This window comes from Monodelphis domestica, chromosome 1, assembly GCF_027887165.1.
Source record: "Monodelphis domestica isolate mMonDom1 chromosome 1, mMonDom1.pri, whole genome shotgun sequence".
NCBI classification, from domain to species: Eukaryota; Metazoa; Chordata; class Mammalia; order Didelphimorphia; family Didelphidae; genus Monodelphis; species Monodelphis domestica.
The window spans coordinates 637,731,179-637,740,300 of NC_077227.1; the positions used below are offsets into that span (position 1 = coordinate 637,731,179).

Consider the following 9,122-nt stretch of genomic DNA (forward strand, 5'->3'; position numbering starts at 1 on the left):
GTCCAACCTTCATCCACAGTCTGATCTTTAGATATCAGGATTGAGATGGTCCTTTGTGGCAGGGCAGTAACAATGGGCATTTATTCATTGTAAATAAACCAGAGACTGGTGAGCTAAAAGAAGGCATGATGGAGCTCCTGACCTTCTAGTTACCTTTCATTTTATGTTTTCAGTAATTCCATAACATTGATCAACCAGCATTAATCAATAAACATTATTAAGTACCTACTATGTGCCGGGCACTGTACTAAGCCATGCTTTTCTATTTAATTCCTCATATACTCTTGAATCTCATTATAAACTATCCTATGGAGACTAATTCAACCCTTTGACAACAATAAATTGATAATCTCTACCTTTTTTTCCCTTAGTGCTAGAGGAGAACAGCAGATAGCACAAGGCTTAATCTATGACCTCTTCTCTTATGGAATTCTATTGTCTCAAAGAAAGAATGCTAAGGAAGAAAGCCATAAATGAATTATAGAATCATAACTAGTACATCATCCCTGAGTCTTTTGAGGAGAAAAGCCATCTAGAATATTGACTAAGGGAAAGATTTTTGGGGGTCTTTAGTTTGCAAATAAAGTATCAGGCAGTGACTTTTACAGGCTAGATGCTGTAAGACTTTGCATGAAAAGTTCAAAGGGTGTCCTTAAGCTTTGGGCTCTCAGGCCTGATTTGGAAAACTTCTGTTTTGGGGTCTTTTTTTTTTCTTGTGATTATTGAGATTTTAATTCACCACTAAACAATAAAATAGATCATTGGGAAAGGAGAGAACTGCATACTGTAAGGATAATTTTAGGGTTGTGACCTAAACTAAATTAATTTTAGGTCTCCAGGGGATATCACAAATAAAATACCCAAGTCAGCTGGAAATTTATGGTGATTTTAATTAATATAGAGGAAATAAATTAAGGAGAAGGGAGAGGGAAAGGGTGTAGGATTTCTCATACCTGGCCTGTGCCAGGGGGAAGATTAGAGGCTTTTAAGAGGATAGTGTTTGGAAGGTAAAGGAGAAAGGAATAAGCCTAAAACTCCAAGAGGGCTCAGTTAAGATGCCTGAACCCAAACTAGCTACTCTGCTTCTCCCAGTATAGCAGCAAGGGAAACTCACCACTGGATAATAGCTTCCGCCACACCAAGATGCTGGAACGCTTAGCACGTTGCCAGCCAGAGCCACCTCTCTGGGGAAAAGAGACTGAAGAGAGAAAGTGATGCAAAATATATAGACGGTTTTACATCACTTTCCTGCATCTCATCTGTACCAATGGTAACTTAAGTTTGACTTAGGACAGCCAAGGGGTCTGTCAGCTATTTCTGATTTGTCATTCCTAGCACATGTCTATCAAAGGCCATCCTCCTAAATACTTAATCCTTAAGTGTGGGTGTAGACATTCCTGATTTTGTTAGACTAAGTAGGGTGGAGTAATGTAATGTAAGATATTCCTGATTTTGTTAGAATAAGTATCATCATTGTTACAATCAGGAGATAGCTAAATCCAATCTTCACAATACAGGTGAAAGAGTATTAACAAATGCCATATTGCCATTTTAAAATGTTTTTAATATGCACCTAGAGGCAGCTATGGGAAACAATTCCTCCTGGAATCTGAAAGTCTGAAAATCCTATTAATGCATATGTTATGATTATATAAGATTTCTCTTCTTCCCTTTGTTGCTAAATTCCGTAATGTAATAACAGAATTGTCTATGTTCAATAATCCTAAATAATCAATATCAACCTAATTTTAGGATTGGTTCCAATAAGTATCAATTTCAAGTCTTGGGAGGATTGTTTTAAGTTGGGAATATCACATATGACCTCTAATTAGTCCTTCAATCAGTAAAGAAGTTGACAACTCATGGATAAAGAATACAAATACAAAGAATACAAATTGGGTTGAAAACCCAATGAAATGGTCCATTAGACCACGAAAGACACTGAAAATGGAAAATGGTTAGGAGGCATAGTAGAAGAGGTCAAGTTTGATTGTGTTTGGGAAACTACGTTTTCTGTAACTCTAAACTATTCCTTGAAACAAAGACCTACCTTTTTTAACACTTTTTTTTGAGATTTTTGTTTTCTTATTTGGGGGTGATGCTACATGCTTGTGAATCATGGAATGCCACCATTTTGGAAAAATCAACATATCTGGAGACTGAAGGAACAATGGAGAATATAATATTAACAAATAGATTGCAGCATATTACCAATGATGACAAGAGATTTATACTTAAATTTTTTCACACTTTGAGAAGATCCATATGGATATTCTGCCAAACAACACATACCACAACCCACCAATGTCTATTATGTAATTGGAAATCTTATGCCTTTGAACTACATTTCCCAGGAGCTTACTGACTTCTTGTCCATACATGCTGAAGTAGACAGAAGATAATTTAGGAGGAGTTCCATGTCTAGGCCTTTTTTTCCTTCCTGGATTGGGACATTGGTGGAGAGGGCTGTTTGAACTGATACATTAACCATGGGCACATGGTTTTATTTTGTTACTTCTAGTGATCATTAATATATCTTATAAAATGTAATATTTTAAGTTATTGTATATTAATTTTAATTTTTACACTATCTTTCTGGACTGAACCTTGTCTGTATAAAACCTGCACAGACTTTCTAGTCAATATGATCAGGGGCTTCCTCTAGATCTTTTGGCATTCTATGCATACACCCAGTGCACAACCATCATTTATTGTTCACTCTTCTTATGTGAATATCCCATCTCTTCCCCTCCCCCCCAATTATACATCTTTCTAGTGTTGTTCATTTGCTTCTCCTTCACTTGTAATATATTACAACCTGCTTACACCCACATGTACTACTTGACTGCCCTTTAAGTAACCTTCAACTTCAGTTTTTCAGACTATGGTATCCCATGACATATATATACATATATATGTATGTATGTATGTATGTATTATATATAGTAGAGCTGTAAGGAGCTCTAATCACTCTAGAAAGCTATGCCCAAATAGCTATTCAATTATGCATTCCCTTTGACATAGCAATATCCCTGCTAGGTCTAGACCCCAAGGAGATCAAAGAAAGTAGCTAACGGCTCATGTGTACCCAAAATACAGTAACTCTTTTCCTGGTAGCAAAGAACTGGAAACTGAAGGGAGGTACCCATCAATTGGGCAATTAAAAATTCCTTGGTGATTACAGTTGAATGATGAGGTCAGAATTCAGATTGCAGAGGATTTAGCATCAGTGAGAGGGAAAGAGCAGGCTATCAAGATTTTCTCAAGAAACGTATTCATTCCTTGAGTGATTGAAGAGAAGAGAGGTATGCAACTATAGCAGGAATGGTAGACCAGGAAAGTATTTTTTAAAGATGGCAGAGATCAAATGAGAATATATACATATATACATACATATATTCACAAAAATAGTGCTTTGAAAGCTATTTATACTAGCCATTACTATTATCAGGGCATGTTTGTAGATGGCAGGGAAGGAGACAATAGAGAAATAGATATTGAAGATTTTTCAATAGTAGAGATGTAAAAGGGGCACACTGCTGGAGAAGATGGAATGGCATCAAGAATGCTAGTAAAATAATTTATGTTTGCAAGGAGGGTCATAGCTTCAAGTGAAATGGGGGCAAAAAAAAGAGATAATGGAATAAAAGGACAAAAGCTCCTGATATACAAAACAAAATCGGGTGCTTGACAAACTCCTGTGCTTCAGAATCTGGCTTTGACACTGGTAAAGTGCAAAGACCAGGCAATGACAAATGGCTAGTTAAAAAAGGAAATAAGCATTTATTAAGGACCTACTAGGTGCTAGGCACTGTGCTAAGTACTTTATAAATATTCTCATTTGATCCTAAAAATAACCCTGATGAGTAGATGCTATTATTAGTCTTATTTTACACTTAAGGAAATTGAGGCATTCTCTGAGACCTGATTAACTTTTCTAGTGTGGTTCACTGAGATAAAAGTCAATTTTAACATGGAACTATAACTATGAAACAAAGTTTTTCCCATTGAGAAACTAATGGACCCTGGAAGGGTTGGAATTCATGACTGACCTCATTAGCATCATACTTCAATCCATCATCAGAGGCAATATGATGTAGCATTTAGGACACTAGACTTGGAGTCAGAATAATCTGGGTTCATATCCTGCCTAAGACATGTATTACCTATGTGATACTGGACAAGTCACTTAACCATTCTGTGCCTCATTTTTTCATTTCTAAAATAAGGTAGCAGGACTCAATGGCCTCCAGTTCTAAATCTATTATTTCTCTGATTATCTTCCTTCATACCCTCTCTGGTACTACATATAGAAACCCATTCACTGGACCTTCTCATCTGGTATGATTTCTTTTCCATGTCTGTCTATAAATATTCCAGCGGAGGTGGGGTGGGGGAGGTATGGAAAGTTTGTTCAAGGTGTTGGAGGCAGCTGGATGGTGTAGTAACTAGAGTGTTGAGATGAGAGTCTGTTGGGAGCCATCACACCCCCCACTGGCTAACAGAGTCACAGTTTGGGAAATGGGGCCTCCACTGATCCCCCCTCTGTGACTTCTCTCTATATATAACTTCCTTCAATAATAGGTGATTATTATTCTCTCTCCAATACAAAAGAAGTGATAGAAGAACAAAGACTTATAGAATAAATATACATCCCACCCCAATCTCCCCAGATTAGTACCCCCAAAAGACTATATTCATAGAATTAAAACCTAAAGATCACTACCCATTACCCCTCCTTTCTCTTTCAAGCAGAAACATGTTCAAAGGCCCCACACCCAACACCCGCCAAATGCTTAAGCACCACAATAAATCTTTCCTCTAAAACATACACTGTTAACATACTCCACTGAATTCGTTTATGGATAGAAAGCAGGCAACATTGCTAGATACTTTAAAGTAACACAAGAAAAATAGAACTTGTAAATTGAGGAAAACCCCAATTCTGGTCAGCTTTAAGCTACCCTTTAACCCTGTACCTAGCCATGAATGTTTTGTTACCCATCTCCTAAGTAATTGTGATTAATTGTGAAAGCTGATCAAAAGCAACAATGATTCTCTCAGCAGGTCAGGAGGAACTAATCTCCAGATTGCCCTATCCATGTCATTTATCTCCATCACAAAATTCTCTGTTGTAGCAACATGGTAAATGATCACAGAATGTTGGTTAAGTGATTTGTTAATGTGTGACATCCAATTAAATGTAGAAGATCACATATGTAGAAAATTGATTGTATGCCATAAAAGTATGTATTCACTGAACCTATATAATCAATGAACCTTATGCCTTGGCAGAGCACTGCATGATGCCTACGCACATAGGATTGAGCACATAATGCCTCCCATTCATTATTCAACTGACTCCTGCACCTAGACAGAACAACCCTACCCTCTGAGAAACCGATGGCTTGTCTCTCAAAGAGAGTCAAGAAGACTTGAGTTTAAATCCATCCTCAAACACTTAACTGTGTGACCCTAGGCAAATCACTTAACCCCCATTGCCTAGTCCTTATCACTCTTATGCCTTGGACCAATGTTTAGAATTGGTTCTAAGATGGAAAGCCAGGGACAAGATAGATAGGTATATGTAGGTGACTACTCATAATTACTCATGGGAAAAATCCAGATAGAACCAATCTGTAAATAATTTATATATTATATTAAATGATTTATATGTGTTGGAACTATATAACTTCAATATTAGCATCTATAATTACAACTAGATTGAGTTAGTTCTGTTTGCTAAATGCTAAGGACAGGGGTTAAAATAAAGCCCTTTCTTTCCTTTAATTTCCAAGGCTGAAGAATGGTAAGGACTAGACATTGGGGATTAAGTGACTTGGTCAGAGTCACACAGCTAAGTGTCTGATGATGGATTTGAACTCAGGTCTTCCTGACTCTTGTCCCTAGTTAAGAGGTTATTGAGCTGGCTGCAACCCATCCCACAAATGCAAAAAAAAAAATTCACTTAAGGATTCAGGTAAGAAGTAAGAGGAGTCAAGACATGAAAGGGGCAACTTGTTCAAAGTTATGGAGACAACACAATGGGTAGGAATCAGCTCATGAGTCAAGGACTCTATCCAGGAGGAGTTTTTGGCTAGATAAAGAAAAAGGAAGTAAGTAGATGTCCAAGGCAAGGTTCACTTAGAGTCTAAGAAGGTAAAATAGACAACCCTACCATCAATATAAATATATGTAGATAAAAAGGATAATTACAAAAATGTACTAAGAAAGAATGATTCATGGAATTCCTTGTAGATTGGAAATTAGAATTAATTTAGATTTGGGGGTATCTGCTCTTCTGTCTTTGGAACATTTTGGGTTTGGGCTTTTATCAAGAAATATTTCTTTCTTGGCCTTTGTATTCCCAGAGTGTATGAATGTTCAAGGAGGACCAGCACCCATGATGTGAATCCTTGCCAAGCCTTTTGCAGGGCTGTTCATCCATCTTTGGTATACCCTGTTACTCAACTCTTACCTGTGGCACCAAGAAGCTGGAACATGAATGGCAGCTATACCATGGTAAACCATCTTGGCAGATGAGCTAAGCCCAGGTTGAGGGTAACTATTGAATCACAAACTTCACGCATGTGAAGGCTTCCCCTGGGAGTACAGGAGAATGAGAACAGTTTGTTCCAATGACTGTAAAGGCAGCTGAAGCAGGCAATGTGGAGCTATTAGAGCTTGGTCAGACAAACAAGATGCCAAGGTCATCTTTGTCTTGCCACAAGACTGGATGACTCTGGAAGAGAAAATGAGGCTAAAGACTTTGCACAATTCTGCTCACTTTAATCCAACTTATGAACAAGTCAAGATGTCACCCTTTGATATCATTGATCCTCTTCCAAAATAACAATATTCCCTATATCTAGTATGGGATCTGGCACATAGTAAGTGCTTATTGATTCATTCATTATCAGCTTTGAGATACTGGTGATTCATTGAGGTTATTTTATTTTGATTTGAGGAGTTTAGAGAGGAAAGGCGACTTCTAATTTCATTGTTGTGGAGAACTCCCTACGTAGAAGCTCCCTCTACTAATGCAGACAAAGGTTTTATCCTTAATTTAACTTACCTTACTGGGACTTTGATAGGTTAAATGTTTTTACTTTGGTCATTCAGCCAGTATATGTCAGAAGTAGGATTTGAATCGCAGTTTTCCTGACCTTACTTGATTCAAAACAGTCTCTCATAGTTTGAATTATCTTCAAATAACTTTTAAAATCTTACACTTCCTAGCATAAGCTTTGTTGTTTGTTATTCACAAATGGAATCCTTTAATTGATTAGATGCTAGAGGCTAGACTGAGAATAAAGAAATATATATGTTTTAAACCCCTACCTTCCATCTTAGAATCAATACTGTGTATTGGTTCCAAGGCAGAAGAGCAGTAAGGGCTAAGCAATGGGGGTTAAGTGACTTGCCCAGGGTCATACAGCTACGAAGTGTCTGAAGTCACATTTGAACCCAGTACCTCCTGTCTCTAGGTCTGGCTTTCAATCCTCCAAGCCATCCAACTGCAACCAAAAGAAATGTTTTCACTGAATAAAAATAAAGAAAATTGGCTAGTGTTTGATTACTTCATCAAGTTATTGGGTGTTACATTGCAAACAAGGTTTAAAAAACACAGTTAATTTACTTCTAGGCAGAAGATGGACTCATTTACTTCCAGAGAAGGACAGGACAAACAAATGTGGGAAGCTGTTTCTAGAGCTGCAGTTCTGCCAAAAGCACAAAGACCTTAGGCATATTATCACAGACCAAAAAAGAAAGACTACAGCCTCAAGGGGATATAGGCAAGGGCAACTGCTTCACCTTCTGAGTAAGACGTCAATGAATGATGCTTGTCCTCTAGTCTTCATATCAGGACAACTTAAGGTTTATGTAATTCTGCTCAGTTTCCCCAGAGAAGTGTGCATATGCCATTTTTGAAAGAGGCAAGAAGAAGCAGTACCAAAGGACAAAATATCTCACAGATCTTAAGTTGTCAGTGAGACTGAGTTCCACCTCTGATACCCATTGGCTCTGTGACCCTGAGCAAGTCTCTTAAGTTTCCAGGAAATCCTGTAAACCTTCAGTTTCAGATCAATTTTGTTTAAGGAAGTTTCTTTACTGGGAGATCTCAACACGCACAAAAATCACAACTTTGAACTAAAACTCTAGCAATCTGATCTTTGTTTGAATTGAGGAGCCGAGCAGACAAGAGAACTTGTTTATGCTCAAGAACCAGAAGATCCTAGCACAGTGGTTCTCAACCTTGCTAATGCCATGACCCTGCAATACAGTTCCTCAGGTTGCAGTGACCCCAAACCAAAAAATTATTTTTGTGGCTACTTCAAAACTGCAATTTTGCTACAGTTATGATTCGGAATGTAAATACCTGATATGCATTATGTATTCTCATTGCTACAAATCAAACATAATTTAAACATAGTGATTAATCACAAAAACAATACTTATATGTTGAAAAATATTAATCCAGCGGGAGGCAGCCTGAGCACTGGGGTGGGAGGTAAGTCCTGCCTGGATAGGGGGTCCACAGACATTGCCTTCTTCTTCCTGTCGTCTCCCTCCAGCTCGAGCTGAGGCTTTACTTTGCTGGGGTTACTCGGCTCTGTTATCCACTCCAGGAGTTATCCGCTCCAGGACTCATTCTTAACCCCTCCGGAGCCAGCACCTGGGTGCTCTCTCTGGGTCTCTGTTTGAGTCTGGTCTCCAGGCAACAGGGTAAATCCATCACCTCTCATAGGGGGAGGGCTACTGATAGATAACTAATATTAGTACAATGTGTGGGATAGCAGGGTCCCTGTTCTTTCCAAGATCTTGCTGTAAAGTAGCGCGATTTCTCAGCGGTTAAAGCCATTGGAAATATGTGTTTTCCAATGGCTTTAGGTGACCTCTGTGTTTTGGTCATTCAACCCCCACTAGGGTTGTGACCCACAGGTTGAGAACCACTGTCCTAGCATAAAGGAGGACTGGCACATACTCCACAGATTGGGTCTGCACTTGGGCCACTTATATCAGCTTAGAAGAAACTAGTGATGATGTCAGTTTCTATTTAGGGTCAAAGTGAAATAATATTGTTGGGTTTTTTTTTCATAAGAAACCTTATTGGGGGCATC

At 38.3% G+C, this 9,122-nt stretch overlaps 1 long non-coding RNA gene across 1 annotated transcript; it reads right to left on the reverse strand.

The window, feature by feature from the left end:
* Positions 1 to 1,114: 1,114 nt before the first annotated feature.
* Positions 1,115 to 8,701, reverse strand: LOC130456567 (uncharacterized). The gene is made up of 3 exons (XR_008915626.1): positions 6,479 to 8,701; positions 2,051 to 2,159; positions 1,115 to 1,184 (listed from the first exon to the last, which is right to left on the reverse strand). It is a non-coding gene; the product is annotated as an uncharacterized LOC130456567 (long non-coding RNA).
* Positions 8,702 to 9,122: the final 421 nt, after the last annotated feature.